Raw genomic sequence first — 27962 nt, 5'->3', positions numbered from 1 at the left:
CCATTATACATTTTTTTTTTACCTCTTCCATCAGTTCGTATTGGTCATATTGATTACAAATATCCCCAGTGGCCTAAGACACTGGCCTCCTAAGCCATGGATTGTGAGGTTTAGTCTTTGCTGAAGTGGCTGATAGCAGAGTTGTGCAGCGGATGCGTGCTGGGCCCATAACCCAGAGGTTGATGGATCGAAAACATTTTCTGCTAACCAGCTTTTTATAGCATTTAAGTGCAAACAAATATTTTTAAAAAATGCGTAGTTTCATTCCATGTGTAAGTGCCATTATACATTTTTTTTTACCTCTTCCATCAGTTCGTATTGGTCATATTGATTACAAAGATCCCCAGTGGCCTAAGACACTGGCCTCCTAAGCCATGGATTGTGAGGTTTAGTCTTTGCTGAAGTGGCTGAAAGCAGAGTTGTGCAGCGGATGCGTGCTGGGTTCATAACCCAGAGGTTGATGGATCGAAAACATTTTCTGCTAACCAGCTTTTTATAGCATTTAAGTTCAAACAAATATTTTTTTTAAATGCGTAGTTTCATTCCATGTGTAGGTGCCATTATACTTTTTTTTTTTACCTCTTCCATCAGTTCGTATTGGTCATATTGATTAGACACTGGCCTCCTAAGCCATGGATTGTGAGGTTTAGTCTTTGCTGAAGTGGCTGAAAGCAGAGTTGTGCAGCGAATGCATGCTGGGCCCATAACTAGTTCGTACTGGTTGTGAATGGTAGACAGTGCCCCAGTGGCCTAATGGATAAGGCACTGGCCTCCTAAGCCAGGAATTGTGGGTTCAAGTCCCATCTGGGGTGGTTGGAAACAGTGTGGCCCAGCAGAAGCGTGCTGTGTCCATAACCCAAAGGTTGATGGATCGAAAACATTTTCGGCTAACCAGCTTTTTATAGCATTTAAGTGCGAACAAATATTTTTTTTAAATGCGTAGTTTCATTCCATGTGTAAGTGCCATTATACATTTTTTTTTTACCTCTTCCATCAGTTCGTATTGGTCATATTGATTACAAATATCCCCAGTGGCCTAAGACACTGGCCTCCTAAGCCATGGATTGTGAGGTTTAGTCTTTGCTGAAGTGGCTGATAGCAGAGTTGTGCAGCGGATGCGTGCTGGGCCCATAACCCAGAGGTTGATGGATCGAAAACATTTTCTGCTAACCAGCTTTTTATAGCATTTAAGTGCAAACAAATGTTTTAAAAAAATGCGTAGTTTCATTCCATGTGTAAGTGCCATTATACATTTTTTTTTACCTCTTCCATCAGTTCGTATTGGTCATATTGATTACAAAGATCCCCAGTGGCCTAAGACACTGGCCTCCTAAGCCATGGATTATTAGGTTTAGTCTTTGCTGAAGTGGCTGAAAGCAGAATTGTGCAGCGGATGTGTGCTGGGTTCATAACCCAGAGGTTGATGGATCGAAAACATTTTCTGCTAACCAGCTTTTTATAGCATTTAAGTTCGAACAAATATTTTTTTTAAATGCGTAGTTTCATTCCATGTGTAGGTGCCATTATACTTATTTTTTTTTACCTCTTCCATCAGTTCGTATTGGTCATATTGATTAGACACTGGCCTCCTAAGCCATGGATTGTGAGGTTTTAGTCTTTGCTGAAGTGGCTGAAAGCAGAGTTGTGCAGCGGATGCGTGCTGGGTTCATAACCCAGAGGTTGATGGATCGAAAACATTTTCTGCTAACCAGCTTTTTATAGCATTTAAGTTCGAACAAATATTTTTTTTAAATGCGTAGTTTCATTCCATGTGTAGGTGCCATTATACTTATTTTTTTTTACCTCTTCCATCAGTTCGTATTGGTCATATTGATTAGACACTGGCCTCCTAAGCCATGGATTGTGAGGTTTTAGTCTTTGCTGAAGTGGCTGAAAGCAGAGTTGTGCAGCGGATGCGTGCTGGGTTCATAACCCAGAGGTTGATGGATCGAAAACATTTTCTGCTAACCAGCTTTTTATAGCATTTAAGTGCAAACAAATATTTTTAAAAAATGCGTAGTTTCATTCCATGTGTAAGTGCCATTATACATTTTTTTTTTACCTCTTCCATCAGTTCGTATTGGTCATATTGATTACAAAGATCCCCAGTGGCCTAAGACACTGGCCTCCTAAGCCATGGATTGTGAGGTTTAGTCTTTGCTGAAGTGGCTGAAAGCAGAGTTGTGCAGCGGATGTGTGCTGGGTTCATAACCCAGAGGTTGATGGATCGAAAACATTTTCTGCTAACCAGCTTTTTATAGCATTTAAGTGCAAACAAATATTTTAAAAAAATGCGTAGTTTCATTCCATGTGTAAGTGCCATTATACATTTTTTTTTACCTCTTCCATCAGTTTGTATTGGTCATATTGATTACAAAGATCCCCAGTGGCCTAAGACACTGGCCTCCTAAGCCATGGATTATTAGGTTTAGTCTTTGCTGAAGTGGCTGAAAGCAGAATTGTGCAGCGGATGTGTGCTGGGTTCATAACCCAGAGGTCGATGGATCGAAAACATTTTTGGCTAACCAGCTTTTTATAGCATTTAAGTGCGAACAAATATTTTTTTTAAATGCGTAGTTTCATTCCATGTGTAAGTGCCATTATACATTTTTTTTTACCTCTTCCATCAGTTCGTATTGGTCATATTGATTACAAAGATCCCCAGTGGCCTAAGACACTGGCCTCCTAAGCCATGGATTGTGAGGTTTAGTCTTTGCTGAAGTGGCTGAAAGCAGAGTTGTGCAGCGGATGCGTGCTGGGTTCATAACCCAGAGGTTGATGGATCGAAAACATTTTCTGCTAACCAGCTTTTTATAGCATTTAAGTTCGAACAAATATTTTTTTTAAATGCGTAGTTTCATTCCATGTGTAGGTGCCATTATACTTTTTTTTTTTACCTCTTCCATCAGTTCGTATTGGTCATATTGATTAGACACTGGCCTCCTAAGCCATGGATTGTGAGGTTTAGTCTTTGCTGAAGTGGCTGAAAGCAGAGTTGTGCAGCGAATGCATGCTGGGCCCATAACTAGTTTGTACTGGTTGTGAATGGTAGACAGTGCCCCAGTGGCCTAATGGATAAGGCACTGGCCTCCTAAGCCAGGAATTGTGGGTTCAAGTCCCATCTGGGGTGGTTGGAAACATTGTGGCCCAACAGAAGCGTGCTGTGTCCATAACCCAAAGGTTGATGGATCGAAAACATTTTCGGCTAACCAGCTTTTTATAGCATTTAAGTGCGAACAAATATTTTTTTTAAATGCGTAGTTTCATTCCATGTGTAAGTGCCATTATACATTTTTTTTTTACCTCTTCCATCAGTTCGTATTGGTCATATTGATTACAAATATCCCCAGTGGCCTAAGACACTGGCCTCCTAAGCCATGGATTGTGAGGTTTAGTCTTTGCTGAAGTGGCTGAAAGCAGAGTTGTGCAGCGGATGTGTGCTGGGCCCATAACCCAGAGGTCGACGGATCGAAAACATTTTTGGCTAACCAGCTTTTTATAGCATTTAAGTGCGAACAAATATTTTTTTTAAATGCGTAGTTTCATTCCATGTGTAGGTGCCATTATACTTTTTTTTTTTACCTCTTCCATCAGTTCGTATTGGTCATATTGATTAGACACTGGCCTCCTAAGCCATGGATTGTGAGGTTTAGTCTTTGCTGAAGTGGCTGAAAGCAGAGTTGTGCAGCGAATGCATGCTGGGCCCATAACTAGTTTGTACTGGTTGTGAATGGTAGACAGTGCCCCAGTGGCCTAATGGATAAGGCACTGGCCTCCTAAGCCAGGAATTGTGGGTTCAAGTCCCATCTGGGGTGGTTGGAAACATTGTGGCCCAACAGAAGCGTGCTGTGTCCATAACCCAAAGGTTGATGGATCGAAAACATTTTCGGCTAACCAGCTTTTTATAGCATTTAAGTGCGAACAAATATTTTTTTTAAATGCGTAGTTTCATTCCATGTGTAAGTGCCATTATACATTTTTTTTTTACCTCTTCCATCAGTTCGTATTGGTCATATTGATTACAAATATCCCCAGTGGCCTAAGACACTGGCCTCCTAAGCCATGGATTGTGAGGTTTAGTCTTTGCTGAAGTGGCTGAAAGCAGAGTTGTGCAGCGGATGTGTGCTGGGCCCATAACCCAGAGGTCGATGGATCGAAAACATTTTTGGCTAACCAGCTTTTTATAGCATTTAAGTGCGAACAAATATTTTTTTTAAATGCGTAGTTTCATTCCATGTGTAAGTGCCATTATACATTTTTGTTTTACCTCTTCCATCAGTTCGTATTGGTCATATTGATTACAAATATCCCCAGTGGCCTAAGACACTGGCCTCCTAAGCCATGGATTGTGAGGTTTAGTCTTTGCTGAAGTGGCTGATAGCAGAGTTGTGCAGCGGATGCGTGCTGGGCCCATAACCCAGAGGTTGATGGATCGAAAACATTTTCTGCTAACCAGCTTTTTATAGCATTTAAGTGCAAACAAATATTTTAAAAAAATGCGTAGTTTCATTCCATGTGTAAGTGCCATCATACATTTTTTTTTACCTCTTTCTTCAGTTCGTATTGGTCATATTGATTACAAAGATCCCCAGTGGCCTAAGACACTGGGCTCCTAAGCCATGGATTATGAGGTTTAGTCTTTGCTGAAGTGGCTGAAAGCAGAGTTGTGCAGCGGATGTGTGCTGGGTTCATAACCCAGAGGTTGATGGATCGAAAACATTTTCTGCTAACCAGCTTTTTATAGCATTTAAGTGCAAACAAATATTTTTAAAAAATGCGTAGTTTCATTCCATGTGTAAGTGCCATTATACATTTTTTTTTACCTCTTCCATCAGTTCGTATTGGTCATATTGATTACAAAGATCCCCAGTGGCCTAAGACACTGGCCTCCTAAGCCATGGATTGTGAGGTTTAGTCTTTGCTGAAGTGGCTGAAAGCAGAGTTGTGCAGCGGATGTGTGCTGGGTTCATAACCCAGAGGTCGATGGATCGAAAACATTTTTGGCTAACCAGCTTTTTATAGCATTTAAGTGCGAACAAATATTTTTTTTAAATGCGTAGTTTCATTCCATGTGTAAGTGCCATTATACATTTTTTTTTTACCTCTTCCATCACTTCGTATTGGTCATATTGATTACAAATATCCCCAGTGGCCTAAGACACTGGCCTCCTAAGCCATGGATTGTGAGGTTTAGTCTTTGCTGAAGTGGCTGATAGCAGAGTTGTGCAGCGGATGCGTGCTGGGCCCATAACCCAGAGGTTGATGGATCGAAAACATTTTCTGCTAACCAGCTTTTTATAGCATTTAAGTGCAAACAAATATTTTTAAAAAATGCGTAGTTTCATTCCATGTGTAAGTGCCATTATACATTTTTTTTTACCTCTTCCATCAGTTCGTATTGGTCACATTGATTACAAAGATCCCCAGTGCCCTAAGACACTGGCCTCCTAAGCCATGGATTATGAGGTTTAGTCTTTGCTGAAGTGGCTGAAAGCAGAGTTGTGCAGCGGATGTGTGCTGGGTTCATAACCCAGAGGTTGATGGATCGAAAACATTTTCTGCTAACCAGCTTTTTATAGCATTTAAGTTCGAACAAATATTTTTTTTAAATGCGTAGTTTCATTCCATGTGTAGGTGCCATTATACTTTTTTTTTTTACCTCTTCCATCAGTTCGTATTGGTCATATTGATTAGACACTGGCCTCCTAAGCCATGGATTGTGAGGTTTTAGTCTTTGCTGAAGTGGCTGAAAGCAGAGTTGTGCAGCGGATGCGTGCTGGGTTCATAACCCAGAGGTTGATGGATCGAAAACATTTTCTGCTAACCAGCTTTTTATAGCATTTAAGTGCAAACAAATATTTGTAAAAAATGCGTAGTTTCATTCCATGTGTAAGTGCCATTATACATTTTTTTTTACCTCTTCCATCAGTTCGTATTGGTCATATTGATTACAAATATCCCCAGTGGCCTAAGACACTGGCCTCCTAAGCCATGGATTATGAGGTTTAGTCTTTGCTGAAGTGGCTGAAAGCAGAGTTGTGCAGCGGATGCGTGCTGGGTTCATAACCCAGAGGTTGATGGATCGAAAACATTTTCTGCTAACCAGCTTTTTATAGCATTTAAGTGCAAACAAATATTTTAAAAAAATGCGTAGTTTCATTCCATGTGTAAGTGCCATTATACATTTTTTTTTACCTCTTCCATCAGTTCGTATTGGTCATATTGATTACAAAGATCCCCAGTGGCCTAAGACACTGGCCTCCTAAGCCATGGATTGTGAGGTTTAGTCTTTGCTGAAGTGGCTGAAAGCAGAGTTGTGCAGCGGATGTGTGCTGGGTTCATAACCCAGAGGTCGATGGATCGAAAACATTTTTGGCTAACCAGCTTTTTATAGCATTTAAGTGCGAACAAATATTTTTTTTAAATGCGTAGTTTCATTCCATGTGTAAGTGCCATTATACATTTTTTTTTTACCTCTTCCATCAGTTCGTATTGGTCATATTGATTACAAAGATCCCCAGTGGCCTAAGACACTGGCCTCCTAAGCCATGGATTGTGAGGTTTAGTCTTTGCTGAAGTGGCTGAAAGCAGAGTTGTGCAGCGGATGCGTGCTGGGTTCATAACCCAGAGGTTGATGGATCGAAAACATTTTCTGCTAACCAGCTTTTTATAGCATTTAAGTTCAAACAAATATTTTTTTTAAATGCGTAGTTTCATTCCATGTGTAGGTGCCATTATACTTTTTTTTTTTACCTCTTCCATCAGTTCGTATTGGTCATATTGATTAGACACTGGCCTCCTAAGCCATGGATTGTGAGGTTTAGTCTTTGCTGAAGTGGCTGAAAGCAGAGTTGTGCAGCGAATGCATGCTGGGCCCATAACTAGTTCGTACTGGTTGTGAATGGTAGACAGTGCCCCAGTGGCCTAATGGATAAGGCACTGGCCTCCTAAGCCAGGAATTGTGGGTTCAAGTCCCATCTGGGGTGGTTGGAAACATTGTGGCCCAGCAGAAGCGTGCTGTGTCCATAACCCAAAGGTTGATGGATCGAAAACATTTTCGGCTAACCAGCTTTTTATAGCATTTAAGTGCGAACAAATATTTTTTTTAAATGCGTAGTTTCATTCCATGTGTAAGTGCCATTATACATTTTTTTTTTACCTCTTCCATCAGTTCGTATTGGTCATATTGATTACAAATATCCCCAGTGGCCTAAGACACTGGCCTCCTAAGCCATGGATTGTGAGGTTTAGTCTTTGCTGAAGTGGCTGATAGCAGAGTTGTGCAGCGGATGCGTGCTGGGCCCATAACCCAGAGGTTGATGGATCGAAAACATTTTCGGCTAACCAGCTTTTTATAGCATTTAAGTGCGAACAAATATTTTTTTTAAATGCGTAGTTTCATTCCATGTGTAAGTGCCATTATACATTTTTTTTTTACCTCTTCCATCAGTTCGTATTGGTCATATTGATTACAAATATCCCCAGTGGCCTAAGACACTGGCCTCCTAAGCCATGGATTGTGAGGTTTAGTCTTTGCTGAAGTGGCTGATAGCAGAGTTGTGCAGCGGATGCGTGCTGGGCCCATAACCCAGAGGTTGATGGATCGAAAACATTTTCTGCTAACCAGCTTTTTATAGCATTTAAGTGCAAACAAATATTTTAAAAAAATGCGTAGTTTCATTCCATGTGTAAGTGCCATTATACATTTTTTTTTACCTCTTCCATCAGTTCGTATTGGTCATGTTGATTACAAAGATCCCCAGTGGCCTAAGACACTGGCCTCCTAAGCCATGGATTATGAGGTTTAGTCTTTGCTGAAGTGGCTGAAAGCAGAGTTGTGCAGCGGATGTGTGCTGGGTTCATAACCCAGAGGTTGATGGATCGAAAACATTTTCTGCTAACCAGCTTTTTATAGCATTTAAGTTCGAACAAATATTTTTTTTAAATGCGTAGTTTCATTCCATGTGTAGGTGCCATTATACTTTTTTTTTTTACCTCTTCCATCAGTTCGTATTGGTCATATTGATTAGACACTGGCCTCCTAAGCCATGGATTGTGAGGTTTTAGTCTTTGCTGAAGTGGCTGAAAGCAGAGTTGTGCAGCGGATGCGTGCTGGGTTCATAACCCAGAGGTTGATGGATCGAAAACATTTTCTGCTAACCAGCTTTTTATAGCATTTAAGTGCAAACAAATATTTGTAAAAAATGCGTAGTTTCATTCCATGTGTAAGTGCCATTATACATTTTTTTTTACCTCTTCCATCAGTTCGTATTGGTCATATTGATTACAAATATCCCCAGTGGCCTAAGACACTGGCCTCCTAAGCCATGGATTATGAGGTTTAGTCTTTGCTGAAGTGGCTGAAAGCAGAGTTGTGCAGCGGATGCGTGCTGGGTTCATAACCCAGAGGTTGATGGATCGAAAACATTTTCTGCTAACCAGCTTTTTATAGCATTTAAGTGCAAACAAATATTTTAAAAAAATGCGTAGTTTCATTCCATGTGTAAGTGCCATTATACATTTTTTTTTACCTCTTCCATCAGTTCGTATTGGTCATATTGATTACAAAGATCCCCAGTGGCCTAAGACACTGGCCTCCTAAGCCATGGATTGTGAGGTTTAGTCTTTGCTGAAGTGGCTGAAAGCAGAGTTGTGCAGCGGATGTGTGCTGGGTTCATAACCCAGAGGTCGATGGATCGAAAACATTTTTGGCTAACCAGCTTTTTATAGCATTTAAGTGCGAACAAATATTTTTTTTAAATGCGTAGTTTCATTCCATGTGTAAGTGCCATTATACATTTTTTTTTTACCTCTTCCATCACTTCGTATTGGTCATATTGATTACAAATATCCCCAGTGGCCTAAGACACTGGCCTCCTAAGCCATGGATTGTGAGGTTTAGTCTTTGCTGAAGTGGCTGATAGCAGAGTTGTGCAGCGGATGCGTGCTGGGCCCATAACCCAGAGGTTGATGGATCGAAAACATTTTCTGCTAACCAGCTTTTTATAGCATTTAAGTGCAAACAAATATTTTTAAAAAATGCGTAGTTTCATTCCATGTGTAAGTGCCATTATACATTTTTTTTTACCTCTTCCATCAGTTCGTATTGGTCACATTGATTACAAAGATCCCCAGTGGCCTAAGACACTGGCCTCCTAAGCCATGGATTATGAGGTTTAGTCTTTGCTGAAGTGGCTGAAAGCAGAGTTGTGCAGCGGATGTGTGCTGGGTTCATAACCCAGAGGTTGATGGATCGAAAACATTTTCTGCTAACCAGCTTTTTATAGCATTTAAGTTCGAACAAATATTTTTTTTAAATGCGTAGTTTCATTCCATGTGTAGGTGCCATTATACTTTTTTTTTTTACCTCTTCCATCAGTTCGTATTGGTCATATTGATTAGACACTGGCCTCCTAAGCCATGGATTGTGAGGTTTTAGTCTTTGCTGAAGTGGCTGAAAGCAGAGTTGTGCAGCGGATGCGTGCTGGGTTCATAACCCAGAGGTTGATGGATCGAAAACATTTTCTGCTAACCAGCTTTTTATAGCATTTAAGTGCAAACAAATATTTGTAAAAAATGCGTAGTTTCATTCCATGTGTAAGTGCCATTATACATTTTTTTTTACCTCTTCCATCAGTTCGTATTGGTCATATTGATTACAAATATCCCCAGTGGCCTAAGACACTGGCCTCCTAAGCCATGGATTATGAGGTTTAGTCTTTGCTGAAGTGGCTGAAAGCAGAGTTGTGCAGCGGATGCGTGCTGGGTTCATAACCCAGAGGTTGATGGATCGAAAACATTTTCTGCTAACCAGCTTTTTATAGCATTTAAGTGCAAACAAATATTTTAAAAAAATGCGTAGTTTCATTCCATGTGTAAGTGCCATTATACATTTTTTTTTACCTCTTCCATCAGTTCGTATTGGTCATATTGATTACAAAGATCCCCAGTGGCCTAAGACACTGGCCTCCTAAGCCATGGATTGTGAGGTTTAGTCTTTGCTGAAGTGGCTGAAAGCAGAGTTGTGCAGCGGATGTGTGCTGGGTTCATAACCCAGAGGTCGATGGATCGAAAACATTTTTGGCTAACCAGCTTTTTATAGCATTTAAGTGCGAACAAATATTTTTTTTAAATGCGTAGTTTCATTCCATGTGTAAGTGCCATTATACATTTTTTTTTTACCTCTTCCATCAGTTCGTATTGGTCATATTGATTACAAATATCCCCAGTGGCCTAAGACACTGGCCTCCTAAGCCATGGATTGTGAGGTTTAGTCTTTGCTGAAGTGGCTGATAGCAGAGTTGTGCAGCGGATGCGTGCTGGGCCCATAACCCAGAGGTTGATGGATCGAAAACATTTTCTGCTAACCAGCTTTTTATAGCATTTAAGTGCAAACAAATATTTTTAAAAAATGCGTAGTTTCATTCCATGTGTAAGTGCCATTATACATTTTTTTTTACCTCTTCCATCAGTTCGTATTGGTCATATTGATTACAAAGATCCCCAGTGGCCTAAGACACTGGCCTCCTAAGCCATGGATTGTGAGGTTTAGTCTTTGCTGAAGTGGCTGAAAGCAGAGTTGTGCAGCGGATGCGTGCTGGGTTCATAACCCAGAGGTTGATGGATCGAAAACATTTTCTGCTAACCAGCTTTTTATAGCATTTAAGTTCAAACAAATATTTTTTTTAAATGCGTAGTTTCATTCCATGTGTAGGTGCCATTATACTTTTTTTTTTTACCTCTTCCATCAGTTCGTATTGGTCATATTGATTAGACACTGGCCTCCTAAGCCATGGATTGTGAGGTTTAGTCTTTGCTGAAGTGGCTGAAAGCAGAGTTGTGCAGCGAATGCATGCTGGGCCCATAACTAGTTCGTACTGGTTGTGAATGGTAGACAGTGCCCCAGTGGCCTAATGGATAAGGCACTGGCCTCCTAAGCCAGGAATTGTGGGTTCAAGTCCCATCTGGGGTGGTTGGAAACAGTGTGGCCCAGCAGAAGCGTGCTGTGTCCATAACCCAAAGGTTGATGGATCGAAAACATTTTCGGCTAACCAGCTTTTTATAGCATTTAAGTGCGAACAAATATTTTTTTTAAATGCGTAGTTTCATTCCATGTGTAAGTGCCATTATACATTTTTTTTTTACCTCTTCCATCAGTTCGTATTGGTCATATTGATTACAAATATCCCCAGTGGCCTAAGACACTGGCCTCCTAAGCCATGGATTGTGAGGTTTAGTCTTTGCTGAAGTGGCTGATAGCAGAGTTGTGCAGCGGATGCGTGCTGGGCCCATAACCCAGAGGTTGATGGATCGAAAACATTTTCTGCTAACCAGCTTTTTATAGCATTTAAGTGCAAACAAATGTTTTAAAAAAATGCGTAGTTTCATTCCATGTGTAAGTGCCATTATACATTTTTTTTTACCTCTTCCATCAGTTCGTATTGGTCATATTGATTACAAAGATCCCCAGTGGCCTAAGACACTGGCCTCCTAAGCCATGGATTATTAGGTTTAGTCTTTGCTGAAGTGGCTGAAAGCAGAATTGTGCAGCGGATGTGTGCTGGGTTCATAACCCAGAGGTTGATGGATCGAAAACATTTTCTGCTAACCAGCTTTTTATAGCATTTAAGTTCGAACAAATATTTTTTTTAAATGCGTAGTTTCATTCCATGTGTAGGTGCCATTATACTTATTTTTTTTTACCTCTTCCATCAGTTCGTATTGGTCATATTGATTAGACACTGGCCTCCTAAGCCATGGATTGTGAGGTTTTAGTCTTTGCTGAAGTGGCTGAAAGCAGAGTTGTGCAGCGGATGCGTGCTGGGTTCATAACCCAGAGGTTGATGGATCGAAAACATTTTCTGCTAACCAGCTTTTTATAGCATTTAAGTTCGAACAAATATTTTTTTTAAATGCGTAGTTTCATTCCATGTGTAGGTGCCATTATACTTATTTTTTTTTACCTCTTCCATCAGTTCGTATTGGTCATATTGATTAGACACTGGCCTCCTAAGCCATGGATTGTGAGGTTTTAGTCTTTGCTGAAGTGGCTGAAAGCAGAGTTGTGCAGCGGATGCGTGCTGGGTTCATAACCCAGAGGTTGATGGATCGAAAACATTTTCTGCTAACCAGCTTTTTATAGCATTTAAGTGCAAACAAATATTTTTAAAAAATGCGTAGTTTCATTCCATGTGTAAGTGCCATTATACATTTTTTTTTTACCTCTTCCATCAGTTCGTATTGGTCATATTGATTACAAAGATCCCCAGTGGCCTAAGACACTGGCCTCCTAAGCCATGGATTGTGAGGTTTAGTCTTTGCTGAAGTGGCTGAAAGCAGAGTTGTGCAGCGGATGTGTGCTGGGTTCATAACCCAGAGGTTGATGGATCGAAAACATTTTCTGCTAACCAGCTTTTTATAGCATTTAAGTGCAAACAAATATTTTAAAAAAATGCGTAGTTTCATTCCATGTGTAAGTGCCATTATACATTTTTTTTTACCTCTTCCATCAGTTTGTATTGGTCATATTGATTACAAAGATCCCCAGTGGCCTAAGACACTGGCCTCCTAAGCCATGGATTATTAGGTTTAGTCTTTGCTGAAGTGGCTGAAAGCAGAATTGTGCAGCGGATGTGTGCTGGGTTCATAACCCAGAGGTCGATGGATCGAAAACATTTTTGGCTAACCAGCTTTTTATAGCATTTAAGTGCGAACAAATATTTTTTTTAAATGCGTAGTTTCATTCCATGTGTAAGTGCCATTATACATTTTTTTTTACCTCTTCCATCAGTTCGTATTGGTCATATTGATTACAAAGATCCCCAGTGGCCTAAGACACTGGCCTCCTAAGCCATGGATTGTGAGGTTTAGTCTTTGCTGAAGTGGCTGAAAGCAGAGTTGTGCAGCGGATGCGTGCTGGGTTCATAACCCAGAGGTTGATGGATCGAAAACATTTTCTGCTAACCAGCTTTTTATAGCATTTAAGTTCGAACAAATATTTTTTTTAAATGCGTAGTTTCATTCCATGTGTAGGTGCCATTATACTTTTTTTTTTTACCTCTTCCATCAGTTCGTATTGGTCATATTGATTAGACACTGGCCTCCTAAGCCATGGATTGTGAGGTTTAGTCTTTGCTGAAGTGGCTGAAAGCAGAGTTGTGCAGCGAATGCATGCTGGGCCCATAACTAGTTTGTACTGGTTGTGAATGGTAGACAGTGCCCCAGTGGCCTAATGGATAAGGCACTGGCCTCCTAAGCCAGGAATTGTGGGTTCAAGTCCCATCTGGGGTGGTTGGAAACATTGTGGCCCAACAGAAGCGTGCTGTGTCCATAACCCAAAGGTTGATGGATCGAAAACATTTTCGGCTAACCAGCTTTTTATAGCATTTAAGTGCGAACAAATATTTTTTTTAAATGCGTAGTTTCATTCCATGTGTAAGTGCCATTATACATTTTTTTTTTACCTCTTCCATCAGTTCGTATTGGTCATATTGATTACAAATATCCCCAGTGGCCTAAGACACTGGCCTCCTAAGCCATGGATTGTGAGGTTTAGTCTTTGCTGAAGTGGCTGAAAGCAGAGTTGTGCAGCGGATGTGTGCTGGGCCCATAACCCAGAGGTCGACGGATCGAAAACATTTTTGGCTAACCAGCTTTTTATAGCATTTAAGTGCGAACAAATATTTTTTTTAAATGCGTAGTTTCATTCCATGTGTAGGTGCCATTATACTTTTTTTTTTTACCTCTTCCATCAGTTCGTATTGGTCATATTGATTAGACACTGGCCTCCTAAGCCATGGATTGTGAGGTTTAGTCTTTGCTGAAGTGGCTGAAAGCAGAGTTGTGCAGCGAATGCATGCTGGGCCCATAACTAGTTTGTACTGGTTGTGAATGGTAGACAGTGCCCCAGTGGCCTAATGGATAAGGCACTGGCCTCCTAAGCCAGGAATTGTGGGTTCAAGTCCCATCTGGGGTGGTTGGAAACATTGTGGCCCAACAGAAGCGTGCTGTGTCCATAACCCAAAGGTTGATGGATCGAAAACATTTTCGGCTAACCAGCTTTTTATAGCATTTAAGTGCGAACAAATATTTTTTTTAAATGCGTAGTTTCATTCCATGTGTAAGTGCCATTATACATTTTTTTTTTACCTCTTCCATCAGTTCGTATTGGTCATATTGATTACAAATATCCCCAGTGGCCTAAGACACTGGCCTCCTAAGCCATGGATTGTGAGGTTTAGTCTTTGCTGAAGTGGCTGAAAGCAGAGTTGTGCAGCGGATGTGTGCTGGGCCCATAACCCAGAGGTCGATGGATCGAAAACATTTTTGGCTAACCAGCTTTTTATAGCATTTAAGTGCGAACAAATATTTTTTTTAAATGCGTAGTTTCATTCCATGTGTAAGTGCCATTATACATTTTTGTTTTACCTCTTCCATCAGTTCGTATTGGTCATATTGATTACAAATATCCCCAGTGGCCTAAGACACTGGCCTCCTAAGCCATGGATTGTGAGGTTTAGTCTTTGCTGAAGTGGCTGATAGCAGAGTTGTGCAGCGGATGCGTGCTGGGCCCATAACCCAGAGGTTGATGGATCGAAAACATTTTCTGCTAACCAGCTTTTTATAGCATTTAAGTGCAAACAAATATTTTAAAAAAATGCGTAGTTTCATTCCATGTGTAAGTGCCATCATACATTTTTTTTTACCTCTTTCTTCAGTTCGTATTGGTCATATTGATTACAAAGATCCCCAGTGGCCTAAGACACTGGGCTCCTAAGCCATGGATTATGAGGTTTAGTCTTTGCTGAAGTGGCTGAAAGCAGAGTTGTGCAGCGGATGTGTGCTGGGTTCATAACCCAGAGGTTGATGGATCGAAAACATTTTCTGCTAACCAGCTTTTTATAGCATTTAAGTTCGAACAAATATTTTTTTTAAATGCGTAGTTTCATTCCATGTGTAGGTGCCATTATACATTTTTTTTTTACCTCTTCCATCAGTTCGTATTGGTCATATTGATTAGACACTGGCCTCCTAAGCCATGGATTGTGAGGTTTTAGTCTTTGCTGAAGTGGCTGAAAGCAGAGTTGTGCAGCGGATGCGTGCTGGGTTCATAACCCAGAGGTTGATGGATCGAAAACATTTTCTGCTAACCAGCTTTTTATAGCATTTAAGTGCAAACAAATATTTGTAAAAAATGCGTAGTTTCATTCCATGTGTAAGTGCCATTATACATTTTTTTTTACCTCTTCCATCAGTTCGTATTGGTCATATTGATTACAAATATCCCCAGTGGCCTAAGACACTGGCCTCCTAAGCCATGGATTATGAGGTTTAGTCTTTGCTGAAGTGGCTGAAAGCAGAGTTGTGCAGCGGATGCATGCTGGGCCCATAACCAGTTCGTACTGGTTGTGAAAGGTAGACAGTGCCCCAGTGGCCTAATGGATAAGGCACTGGCCTCCTAAGCCAGGAATTGTGGGTTCAAGTCCCATCTGGGGTGGTTGGAAACATTGTGGCCCAGCAGAGGCGTGCTGTGTCCATAACCCAAAGGTCGATGGATCGAAAACATTTTTGGCTAACCAGCTTTTTATAGCATTTAAGTGCGAACAAATATTTTTTTTAAATGCGTAGTTTCATTCCATGTGTAAGTGCCATTATACATTTTTTTTTTACCTCTTCCATCAGTTCGTATTGGTCATATTGATTACAAATATCCCCAGTGGCCTAAGACACTGGCCTCCTAAGCCATGGATTGTGAGGTTTAGTCTTTGCTGAAGTGGCTGATAGCAGAGTTGTGCAGCGGATGCGTGCTGGGCCCATAACCCAGAGGTTGATGGATCGAAAACATTTTCTGCTAACCAGCTTTTTATAGCATTTAAGTGCAAACAAATATTTAAAAAAAATGCGTAGTTTCATTCCATGTGTAAGTGCCATTATACATTTTTTTTTACCTCTTCCATCAGTTCGTATTGGTCATATTGATTACAAAGATCCCCAGTGGCCTAAGACACTGGCCTCCTAAGCCATGGATTATGAGGTTTAGTCTTTGCTGAAGTGGCTGAAAGCAGAGTTGTGCAGCGGATGTGTGCTGGGTTCATAACCCAGAGGTTGATGGATCGAAAACATTTTCTGCTAACCAGCTTTTTATAGCATTTAAGTTCGAACAAATATTTTTTTTAAATGCGTAGTTTCATTCCATGTGTAGGTGCCATAATACTTTTTTTTTTACCTCTTCCATCAGTTCGTATTGGTCATATTGATTAGACACTGGCCTCCTAAGCCATGGATTGTGAGGTTTAGTCTTTGCTGAAGTGGCTGAAAGCAGAGTTGTGCAGCGGATGCATGCTGGGCCCATAACCAGTTCGTACTGGTTGTGAAAGGTAGACAGTGCCCCAGTGGCCTAATGGATAAGGCACTGGCCTCCTAAGCCAGGAATTGTGGGTTCAAGTCCCATCTGGGGTGGTTGGAAACATTGTGGCCCAGCAGAAGCGTGCTGTGTCCATAACCCAAAGGTCGATGGATCGAAAACATTTTTGGCTAACCAGCTTTTTATAGCATTTAAGTGCGAACAAATATTTTTTTTAAATGCGTAGTTTCATTCCATGTGTAAGTGCCATTATACGTTTTTTTTTTACCTCTTCCATCAGTTCGTATTGGTCATATTGATTACAAAGATCCCCAGTGGCCTAAGACACTGGCCTCCTAAGCCATGGATTGTGAGGTTTAGTCTTTGCTGAAGTGAATGAAAGCAGAGTTGTGCAGCGGATGTGTGCTGGGTTCATAACCCAGAGGTTGATGGATCGAAAACATTTTCTGCTAACCAGCTTTTTATAGCATTTAAGTTCGAACAAATATTTTTTTTAAATGCGTAGTTTCATTCCATGTGTAGGTGCCATTATACTTTTTTTTTTTACCTCTTCCATCAGTTCGTATTGGTCATATTGATTAGACACTGGCCTCCTAAGCCATGGATTGTGAGGTTTAGTCTTTGCTGAAGTGGCTGAAAGCAGAGTTGTGCAGCGGATGCATGCTGGGCCCATAACCAGTTCGTACTGGTTGTGAAAGGTAGACAGTGCCCCAGTGGCCTAATGGATAAGGCACTGGCCTCCTAAGCCAGGAATTGTGGGTTCAAGTCCCATCTGGGGTGGTTGGAAACATTGTGGCCCAGCAGAAGCGTGCTGTGTCCATAACCCAAAGGTCGATGGATCGAAAACATTTTTGGCTAACCAGCTTTTTATAGCATTTAAGTGCGAACAAATATTTTTTTTAAATGCGTAGTTTCATTCCATGTGTAAGTGCCATTATACATTTTTTTTTTACCTCTTCCATCAGTTCGTATTGGTCATATTGATTACAAATATCCCCAGTGGCCTAAGACACTGGCCTCCTAAGCCATGGATTGTGAGGTTTAGTCTTTGCTGAAGTGGCTGATAGCAGAGTTGTGCAGCGGATGCGTGCTGGGCCCATAACCCAGAGGTTGATGGATCTAAAACATTTTCTGCTAACCAGCTTTTTATAGCATTTAAGTGCAAACAAATATTTAAAAAAAATGCGTAGTTTCATTCCATGTGTAAGTGCCATTATACATTTTTTTTTACCTCTTCCATCAGTTCGTATTGGTCATATTGATTACAAAGATCCCCAGTGGCCTAAGACACTGGCCTCCTAAGCCATGGATTATTAGGTTTAGTCTTTGCTGAAGTGGCTGAAAGCAGAATTGTGCAGCGGATGTGTGCTGGGTTCATAACCCAGAGGTTGATGGATCGAAAACATTTTCTGCTAACCAGCTTTTTATAGCATTTAAGTTCGAACAAATATTTTTTTTAAATGCGTAGTTTCATTCCATGTGTAGGTGCCATTATACTTATTTTTTTTTACCTCATCCATCAGTTCGTATTGGTCATATTGATTAGACACTGGCCTCCTAAGCCATGGATTGTGAGGTTTTAGTCTTTGCTGAAGTGGCTGAAAGCAGAGTTGTGCAGCGGATGCGTGCTGGGTTCATAACCCAGAGGTTGATGGATCGAAAACATTTTCTGCTAACCAGCTTTTTATAGCATTTAAGTGCAAACAAATATTTGTAAAAAATGCGTAGTTTCATTCCATGTGTAAGTGCCATTATACATTTTTTTTTACCTCTTCCATCAGTTCGTATTGGTCATATTGATTACAAAGATCCCCAGTGGCCTAAGACACTGGCCTCCTAAGCCATGGATTGTGAGGTTTAGTCTTTGCTGAAGTGGCTGATAGCAGAGTTGTGCAGCGGATGCGTGCTGGGCCCATAACCCAGAGGTTGATGGATCGAAAACATTTTCGGCTAACCAGCTTTTTATAGCATTTAAGTGCGAACAAATATTTTTTTTAAATGCGTAGTTTCATTCCATGTGTAAGTGCCATTATACATTTTTTTTTTACCTCTTCCATCAGTTCGTATTGGTCATATTGATTACAAATATCCCCAGTGGCCTAAGACACTGGCCTCCTAAGCCATGGATTATGAGGTTTAGTCTTTGCTGAAGTGGCTGAAAGCAGAGTTGTGCAGCGGATGCGTGCTGGGTTCATAACCCAGAGGTTGATGGATCGAAAACATTTTCTGCTAACCAGCTTTTTATAGCATTTAAGTGCAAACAAATATTTTAAAAAAATGCGTAGTTTCATTCCATGTGTAAGTGCCATTATACATTTTTTTTTACCTCTTCCATCAGTTCGTATTGGTCATATTGATTACAAAGATCCCCAGTGGCCTAAGACACTGGCCTCCTAAGCTATGGATTGTGAGGTTTAGTCTTTGCTGAAGTGGCTGAAAGCAGAGTTGTGCAGCGGATGTGTGCTGGGTTCATAACCCAGAGGTCGATGGATCGAAAACATTTTTGGCTAACCAGCTTTTTATAGCATTTAAGTGCGAACAAATATTTTTTTTAAATGCGTAGTTTCATTCCATGTGTAAGTGCCATTATACATTTTTTTTTTACCTCTTCCATCAGTTCGTATTGGTCATATTGATTACAAATATCCCCAGTGGCCTAAGACACTGGCCTCCTAAGCCATGGATTGTGAGGTTTAGTCTTTGCTGAAGTGGCTGAAAGCAGAGTTGTGCAGCGGATGTGTGCTGGGTTCATAACCCAGAGGTCGATGGATCGAAAACATTTTTGGCTAACCAGCTTTTTATAGCATTTAAGTGCGAACAAATATTTTTTTAAAATGCGTAGTTTCATTCCATGTGTAAGTGCCATTATACATTTTTTTTTTACCTCTTACATCAGTTCGTATTGGTCATATTGATTACAAATATCCCCAGTGGCCTAAGACACTGGCCTCCTAAGCCATGGATTGTGAGGTTTAGTCTTTGCTGAAGTGGCTGATAGCAGAGTTGTGCAGCGGATGCGTGCTGGGCCCATAACCCAGAGGTTGATGGATCGAAAACATTTTCTGCTAACCAGCTTGTTATAGCATTTAAGTGCAAACAAATATTTTAAAAAAATGCGTAGTTTCATTCCATGTGTAAGTGCCATTATACATTTTTTTTTACCTCTTCCATCAGTTCGTATTGGTCATATTGATTACAAAGATCCCCAGTGGCCTAAGACACTGGCCTCCTAAGCCATGGATTATGAGGTTTAGTCTTTGCTGAAGTGGCTGAAAGCAGAGTTGTGCAGCGGATGTGTGCTGGGTTCATAACCCAGAGGTTGATGGATCGAAAACATTTTCTGCTAACCAGCTTTTTATAGCATTTAAGTTCGAACAAATATTTTTTTTAAATGCGTAGTTTCATTCCATGTGTAGGTGCCATTATACATTTTTTTTTTACCTCTTCCATCAGTTCGTATTGGTCATATTGATTAGACACTGGCCTCCTAAGCCATGGATTGTGAGGTTTTAGTCTTTGCTGAAGTGGCTGAAAGCAGAGTTGTGCAGCGGATGCGTGCTGGGTTCATAACCCAGAGGTTGATGGATCGAAAACATTTTCTGCTAACCAGCTTTTTATAGCATTTAAGTGCAAACAAATATTTGTAAAAAATGCGTAGTTTCATTCCATGTGTAAGTGCCATTATACATTTTTTTTTACCTCTTCCATCAGTTCGTATTGGTCATATTGATTACAAATATCCCCAGTGGCCTAAGACACTGGCCTCCTAAGCCATGGATTATGAGGTTTAGTCTTTGCTGAAGTGGCTGAAAGCAGAGTTGTGCAGCGGATGTGTGCTGGGTTCATAACCCAGAGGTTGATGGATCGAAAACATTTTCTGCTAACCAGCTTTTTATAGCATTTAAGTTCGAACAAATATTTTTTTTAAATGCGTAGTTTCATTCCATGTGTAGGTGCCATTATACATTTTTTTTTTACCTCTTCCATCAGTTCGTATTGGTCATATTGATTAGACACTGGCCTCCTAAGCCATGGATTGTGAGGTTTTAGTCTTTGCTGAAGTGGCTGAAAGCAGAGTTGTGCAGCGGATGCGTGCTGGGTTCATAACCCAGAGGTTGATGGATCGAAAACATTTTCTGCTAACCAGCTTTTTATAGCATTTAAGTGCAAACAAATATTTGTAAAAAATGCGTAGTTTCATTCCATGTGTAAGTGCCATTATACATTTTTTTTTACCTCTTCCATCAGTTCGTATTGGTCATATTGATTACAAATATCCCCAGTGGCCTAAGACACTGGCCTCCTAAGCCATGGATTATGAGGTTTAGTCTTTGCTGAAGTGGCTGAAAGCAGAGTTGTGCAGCGGATGCGTGCTGGGTTCATAACCCAGAGGTTGATGGATCGAAAACATTTTCTGCTAACCAGCTTTTTATAGCATTTAAGTGCAAACAAATATTTTTAAAAAATGCGTAGTTTCATTCCATGTGTAAGTGCCATTATACATTTTTTTTTACCTCTTCCATCAGTTCGTATTGGTCATATTGATTACAAAGATCCCCAGTGGCCTAAGACACTGGCCTCCTAAGCCATGGATTGTGAGGTTTAGTCTTTGCTGAAGTGGCTGAAAGCAGAGATGTGCAGCGGATGTGTGCTGGGTTCATAACCCAGAGGTTGATGGATTGAAAACATTTTCGGCTAACCAGCTTTTTATAGCATTTAAGTGCGAACAAATATTTTTTTTAAATGCGTAGTTTCATTCCATGTGTAAGTGCCATTATACATTTTTTTTTTACCTCTTCCATCAGTTCGTATTGGTCATATTGATTACAAATATCCCCAGTGGCCTAAGACACTGGTCTCCTAAGCCATGGATTATGAGGTTTAGTCTTTGCTGAAGTGGCTGAAAGCAGAATTGTGCAGCGGATGTGTGCTGGGTTCATAACCCAGAGGTTGATGGATCGAAAACATTTTCTGCTAACCAGCTTTTTATAGCATTTAAGTTCGAACAAATATTTTTTTTAAATGCGTAGTTTCATTCCATGTGTAGGTGCCATTATACTTATTTTTTTTTACCTCTTCCATCAGTTCGTATTGGTCATATTGATTAGACACTGGCCTCCTAAGCCATGGATTGTGAGGTTTTAGTCTTTGCTGAAGTGGCTGAAAGCAGAGTTGTGCAGCGGATGCGTGCTGGGTTCATAACCCAGAGGTTGATGGATCGAAAACATTTTCTGCTAACCAGCTTTTTATAGCATTTAAGTGCAAACAAATATTTGTAAAAAATGCGTAGTTTCATTCCATGTGTAAGTGCCATTATACATTTTTTTTTACCTCTTCCATCAGTTCGTATTGGTCATATTGATTACAAATATCCCCAGTGGCCTAAGACACTGGCCTCCTAAGCCATGGATTATGAGGTTTAGTCTTTGCTGAAGTGGCTGAAAGCAGAGTTGTGCAGCGGATGCGTGCTGGGTTCATAACCCAGAGGTTGATGGATCGAAAACATTTTCTGCTAACCAGCTTTTTATAGCATTTAAGTGCAAACAAATATTTTAAAAAAATGCGTAGTTTCATTCCATGTGTAAGTGCCATTATACATTTTTTTTTACCTCTTCCATCAGTTCGTATTGGTCATATTGATTACAAAGATCCCCAGTGGCCTAAGACACTGGCCTCCTAAGCCATGGATTGTGAGGTTTAGTCTTTGCTGAAGTGGCTGAAAGCAGAGTTGTGCAGCGGATGTGTGCTGGGTTCATAACCCAGAGGTCGATGGATCGAAAACATTTTTGGCTAACCAGCTTTTTATAGCATTTAAGTGCGAACAAATATTTTTTTTAAATGCGTAGTTTCATTCCATGTGTAAGTGCCATTATAATTTTTTTTTTTACCTCTTCCATCAGTTCGTATTGGTCATATTGATTACAAATATCCCCAGTGGCCTAAGACACTGGCCTCCTAAGCCATGGATTGTGAGGTTTAGTCTTTGCTGAAGTGGCTGATAGCAGAGTTGTGCAGCGGATGCGTGCTGGGCCCATAACCCAGAGGTTGATGGATCGAAAACATTTTCTGCTAACCAGCTTTTTATAGCATTTAAGTGCAAACAAATATTTTTAAAAAATGCGTAGTTTCATTCCATGTGTAAGTGCCATTATACATTTTTTTTTACCTCTTCCATCAGTTCGTATTGGTCATATTGTTTACAAAGATCCCCAGTGGCCTAAGACACTGGCCTCCTAAGCCATGGATTGTGAGGTTTAGTCTTTGCTGAAGTGGCTGAAAGCAGAGTTGTGCAGCGGATGTGTGCTGGGTTCATAACCCAGAGGTTGATGGATCGAAAACATTTTCTGCTAACCAGCTTTTTATTGCATTTAAGTTCGAACAAATATTTTTTTTAAATGCGTAGTTTCATTCCATGTGTAGGTGCCATTATACATTTTTTTTTTTACCTCTTCCATCAGTTCGTATTGGTCATATTGATTAGACACTGGCCTCCTAAGCCATGGATTGTGAGGTTTAGTCTTTGCTGAAGTGGCTGAAAGCAGAGTTGTGCAGCGGATGCATGCTGGGCCCATAACCAGTTCGTACTGGTTGTGAAAGGTAGACAGTGCCCCAGTGGCCTAATGGATAAGGCACTGGCCTCCAAAGCCAGGAATTGTGGGTTCAAGTCCCATCTGGGGTGGTTGGAAACATTGTGGCCCAGCAGAAGCATGCTGTGTCCATAACCCAAAGGTCGATGGATCGAAAACATTTTTGGCTAACCAGCTTTTTATAGTATTTAAGTGCGAACAAATATTTTTTTTAAATGCGTAGTTTCATTCCATGTGTAAGTGCCATTATACATTTTTTTTTTACCTCTTCCATCAGTTCGTATTGGTCATATTGATTACAAATATCCCCAGTGGCCTAAGACACTGGCCTCCTAAGCCATGGATTGTGAGGTTTAGTCTTTGCTGAAGTGGCTGATAGCAGAGTTGTGCAGCGGATGCGTGCTGGGCCCATAACCCAGAGGTTGATGGATCGAAAACATTTTCTGCTAACCAGCTTTTTATAGCATTTAAGTGCAAACAAATATTTTTTAAAAATGCGTAGTTTCATTCCATGTGTAAGTGCCATTATACATTTTTTTTGACCTCTTCCATCAGTTCGTATTGGTCATATTGATTACAAAGATCCCCAGTGGCCTAAGACACTGGCCTCCTAAGCCATGGATTGTGAGGTTTAGTCTTTGCTGAAGTGGCTAAAAGCAGAGTTGTGCAGCGGATGCGTGCTGGGTTCATAACCCAGAGGTTGATGGATCGAAAACATTTTCTGCTAACCAGCTTTTTATAGCATTTCAGTTCGAACAAATATTTTTTTTAAATGCGTAGTTTCATTCCATGTGTAGGTGCCATTATACTTTTTTTTGTACCTCTTCCATCAGTTCGTATTGGTCATATTGATTAGACACTGGCCTCCTAAGCCATGGATTGTGAGGTTTTAGTCTTTGCTGAAGTGGCTGAAAGCAGAGTTGTGCAGCGGATGCGTGCTGGGTTCATAACCCAGAGGTTGATGGATCGAAAACATTTTCTGCTAACCAGCTTTTTATAGCATTTAAGTTCGAACAAATATTTTTTTTAAATGCGTAGTTTCATTCCATGTGTAAGTGCCATTATACATTTTTTTTTTACCTCTTCCATCAGTTCGTATTGGTCATATTGATTACAAATATCCCCAGTGGCCTAAGACACTGGCCTCCTAAGCCATGGATTGTGAGGTTTAGTCTTTGCTGAAGTGGCTGATAGCAGAGTTGTGCAGCGGATGCGTGCTGGGCCCATAACCCAGAGGTTGATGGATCGAAAACATTTTCTGCTAACCAGCTTTTTATAGCATTTAAGTGCAAACAAATATTTTTTAAAAATGCGTAGTTTCATTCCATGTGTAAGTGCCATTATACATTTTTTTTTACCTCTTCCATCAGTTCGTATTGGTCATATTGATTACAAAGATCCCCAGTGGCCTAAGACACTGGCCTCCTAAGCCATGGATTGTGAGGTTTAGTCTTTGCTGAAGTGGCTAAAAGCAGAGTTGTGCAGCGGATGCGTGCTGGGTTCATAACCCAGAGGTTGATGGATCGAAAACATTTTCTGCTAACCAGCTTTTTATAGCATTTCAGTTCGAACAAATATTTTTTTTAAATGCGTAGTTTCATTCCATGTGTAGGTGCCATTATACTTTTTTTTTGTACCTCTTCCATCAGTTCGTATTGGTCATATTGATTAGACACTGGCCTCCTAAGCCATGGATTGTGAGGTTTTAGTCTTTGCTGAAGTGGCTGAAAGCAGAGTTGTGCAGCGGATGCGTGCTGGGTTCATAACCCAGAGGTTGATGGATCGAAAACATTTTCTGCTAACCAGCTTTTTATAGCATTTAAGTTCGAACAAATATTTTTTTTAAATGCGTAGTTTCATTCCATGTGTAAGTGCCATTATACATTTTTTTTTTACCTCTTCCATCAGTTCGTATTGGTCATATTGATTACAAATATCCCCAGTGGCCTAAGACACTGGCCTCCTAAGCCATGGATTGTGAGGTTTAGTCTTTGCTGAAGTGGCTGATAGCAGAGTTGTGCAGCGGATGCGTGCTGGGCCCATAACCCAGAGGTTGATGGATCGAAAACATTTTCTGCTAACCAGCTTTTTATAGCATTTAAGTGCAAACAAATATTTTAAAAAAATGCGTAGTTTCATTCCATGTGTAAGTGCCATTATACATTTTTTTTTACCTCTTCCATCAGTTCGTATTGGTCATATTGATTACAAAGATCCCCAGTGGCCTAAGACACTGGCCTCCTAAGCCATGGATTATGAGGTTTAGTCTTTGCTGAAGTGGCTGAAAGCAGAATTGTGCAGCGGATGTGTGCTGGGTTCATAACCCAGAGGTTGATGGATCTAAAACATTTTCTGCTAACCAGCTTTTTATAGCATTTAAGTTCGAACAAATATTTTTTTTAAATGCGTAGTTTCATTCCATGTGTAGGTGCCATTATACTTATTTTTTTTTACCTCTTCCATCAGTTCGTATTGGTCATATTGATTAGACACTGGCCTCCTAAGCCATGGATTGTGAGGTTTTAGTCTTTGCTGAAGTGGCTGAAAGCAGAGTTGTGCAGCGGATGCGTGCTGGGTTCATAACCCAGAGGTTGATGGATCGAAAACATTTTCTGCTAACCAGCTTTTTATAGCATTTAAGTGCAAACAAATATTTGTAAAAAATGCGTAGTTTCATTCCATGTGTAAGTGCCATTATACATTTTTTTTTTACCTCTTCCATCAGTTCGTATTGGTCATATTGATTACAAAGATCCCCAGTGGCCTAAGACACTGGCCTCCTAAGCCATGGATTGTGAGGTTTAGTCTTTGCTGAAGTGGCTGAAAGCAGAGTTGTGCAGCGGATGTGTGCTGGGTTCATAACCCAGAGGTCGATGGATCGAAAACATTTTTGGCTAACCAGCTTTTTATAGCATTTAAGTGCGAACAAATATTTTTTTTAAATGCGTAGTTTCATTCCATGTGTAAGTGCCATTATACATTTTTTTTTTACCTCTTCCATCAGTTCGTATTGGTCATATTGATTACAAATATCCCCAGTGGCCTAAGACACTGGCCTCCTAAGCCATGGATTGTGAGGTTTAGTCTTTGCTGAAGTGGCTGATAGCAGAGTTGTGCAGCGGATGCGTGCTGGGCCCATAACCCAGAGGTTGATGGATCGAAAACATTTTCGGCTAACCAGCTTTTTATAGCATTTAAGTGCGAACAAATATTTTTTTTAAATGCGTAGTTTCATTCCATGTGTAAGTGCCATTATACATTTTTTTTTTACCTCTTCCATCAGTTCGTATTGGTCATATTGATTACAAATATCCCCAGTGGCCTAAGACACTGGCCTCCTAAGCCATGGATTGTGAGGTTTAGTCTTTGCTGAAGTGGCTGATAGCAGAGTTGTGCAGCGGATGCGTGCTGGGCCCATAACCCAGAGGTTGATGGATCGAAAACATTTTCTGCTAACCAGCTTTTTATAGCATTTAAGTGCAAACAAATATTTTTAAAAAATGCGTAGTTTCATTCCATGTGTAAGTGCCATTATACATTTTTTTTTACCTCTTCCATCAGTTCGTATTGGTCATATTGATTACAAAGATCCCCAGTGGCCTAAGACACTGGCCTCCTAAGCCATGGGTTGTGAGGTTTAGTCTTTGCTGAAGTGGCTAAAAGCAGAGTTGTGCAGCGGATGCGTGCTGGGTTCATAACCCAGAGGTTGATGGATCGAAAACATTTTCTGCTAACCAGCTTTTTATAGCATTTCAGTTCGAACAAATATTTTTTTTAAATGCGTAGTTTCATTCCATGTGTAGGTGCCATTATACTTTTTTTTGTACCTCTTCCATCAGTTCGTATTGGTCATATTGAGTAGACACTGGCCTCCTAAGCCATGGATTGTGAGGTTTTAGTCTTTGCTGAAGTGGCTGAAAGCAGAGTTGTGCAGCGGATGCGTGCTGGGTTCATAACCCAGAGGTTGATGGATCGAAAACATTTTCTGCTAACCAGCTTTTTATAGCATTTAAGTTCGAACAAATATTTTTTTTAAATGCGTAGTTTCATTCCATGTGTAAGTGCCATTATACATTTTTTTTTTACCTCTTCCATCAGTTCGTATTGGTCATATTGATTACAAATATCCCCAGTGGCCTAAGACACTGGCCTCCTAAGCCATGGATTGTGAGGTTTAGTCTTTGCTGAAGTGGCTGATAGCAGAGTTGTGCAGCGGATGCGTGCTGGGCCCATAACCCAGAGGTTGATGGATCGAAAACATTTTCTGCTAACCAGCTTTTTATAGCATTTAAGTGCAAACAAATATTTAAAAAAAATGCGTAGTTTCATTCCATGTGTAAGTGCCATTATACACTTTTTTTTACCTCTTCCATCAGTTCGTATTGGTCATATTGATTACAAAGATCCCCAGTGGCCTAAGACACTGGCCTCCTAAGCCATGGATTATGAGGTTTAGTCTTTGCTGAAGTGGCTGAAGGCAGAATTGTGCAGCGGATGTGTGCTGGGTTCATAACCCAGAGGTTGATGGATCGAAAACATTTTCTGCTAACCAGCTTTTTATAGCATTTAAGTTCGAACAAATATTTTTTTTAAATGCGTAGTTTCATTCCATGTGTAGGTGCCATTATACTTATTTTTTTTTACCTCTTCCATCAGTTCGTATTGGTCATATTGATTAGACACTGGCCTCCTAAGCCATGGATTGTGAGGTTTTAGTCTTTGCTGAAGTGGCTGAAAGCAGAGTTGTGCAGCGGATGCGTGCTGGGTTCATAACCCAGAGGTTGATGGATCGAAAACATTTTCTGCTAACCAGCTTTTTATAGCATTTAAGTGCAAACAAATATTTGTAAAAAATGCGTAGTTTCATTCCATGTGTAAGTGCCATTATACATTTTTTTTTACCTCTTCCATCAGTTCGTATTGGTCATATTGATTACAAAGATCCCCAGTGGCCTAAGACACTGGCCTCCTAAGCCATGGATTGTGAGGTTTAGTCTTTGCTGAAGTGGCTG

At 40.4% G+C, this 27962-nt stretch overlaps 11 non-coding genes across 11 annotated transcripts; all 11 read left to right on the top strand.

The window, feature by feature from the left end:
* Positions 1-739: 739 nt before the first annotated feature.
* On the top strand, positions 740-812 carry trnar-ccu (transfer RNA arginine (anticodon CCU)). The gene has a single exon. It is a non-coding gene; the product is annotated as a tRNA-Arg (tRNA).
* A 2245-nt stretch (positions 813-3057) lies between these two features.
* trnar-ccu (transfer RNA arginine (anticodon CCU)) lies at positions 3058-3130 on the top strand. The gene has a single exon. It is a non-coding gene; the product is annotated as a tRNA-Arg (tRNA).
* Positions 3131-3742: 612 nt separating this feature from the next.
* trnar-ccu (transfer RNA arginine (anticodon CCU)) lies at positions 3743-3815 on the top strand. The gene has a single exon. It is a non-coding gene; the product is annotated as a tRNA-Arg (tRNA).
* A 3098-nt stretch (positions 3816-6913) lies between these two features.
* Positions 6914-6986, top strand: trnar-ccu (transfer RNA arginine (anticodon CCU)). The gene has a single exon. It is a non-coding gene; the product is annotated as a tRNA-Arg (tRNA).
* Positions 6987-10899: 3913 nt separating this feature from the next.
* trnar-ccu (transfer RNA arginine (anticodon CCU)) lies at positions 10900-10972 on the top strand. The gene has a single exon. It is a non-coding gene; the product is annotated as a tRNA-Arg (tRNA).
* Positions 10973-13217: 2245 nt separating this feature from the next.
* Positions 13218-13290, top strand: trnar-ccu (transfer RNA arginine (anticodon CCU)). The gene has a single exon. It is a non-coding gene; the product is annotated as a tRNA-Arg (tRNA).
* A 612-nt stretch (positions 13291-13902) lies between these two features.
* Positions 13903-13975, top strand: trnar-ccu (transfer RNA arginine (anticodon CCU)). Its single transcript has one exon. It is a non-coding gene; the product is annotated as a tRNA-Arg (tRNA).
* Positions 13976-15423: 1448 nt separating this feature from the next.
* On the top strand, positions 15424-15496 carry trnar-ccu (transfer RNA arginine (anticodon CCU)). Its single transcript has one exon. It is a non-coding gene; the product is annotated as a tRNA-Arg (tRNA).
* Positions 15497-16385: 889 nt separating this feature from the next.
* Positions 16386-16458, top strand: trnar-ccu (transfer RNA arginine (anticodon CCU)). The gene has a single exon. It is a non-coding gene; the product is annotated as a tRNA-Arg (tRNA).
* A 612-nt stretch (positions 16459-17070) lies between these two features.
* On the top strand, positions 17071-17143 carry trnar-ccu (transfer RNA arginine (anticodon CCU)). The gene has a single exon. It is a non-coding gene; the product is annotated as a tRNA-Arg (tRNA).
* A 5826-nt stretch (positions 17144-22969) lies between these two features.
* Positions 22970-23042, top strand: trnaw-cca (transfer RNA tryptophan (anticodon CCA)). Its single transcript has one exon. It is a non-coding gene; the product is annotated as a tRNA-Trp (tRNA).
* Positions 23043-27962: the final 4920 nt, after the last annotated feature.

This window comes from Oncorhynchus clarkii, chromosome 7, assembly GCF_045791955.1.
Source record: "Oncorhynchus clarkii lewisi isolate Uvic-CL-2024 chromosome 7, UVic_Ocla_1.0, whole genome shotgun sequence".
NCBI classification, from domain to species: Eukaryota; Metazoa; Chordata; class Actinopteri; order Salmoniformes; family Salmonidae; genus Oncorhynchus; species Oncorhynchus clarkii.
The sequence above is the reverse complement of the archived record's forward strand: the minus strand, read 5'-3'. Positions and strand labels throughout refer to the sequence as shown.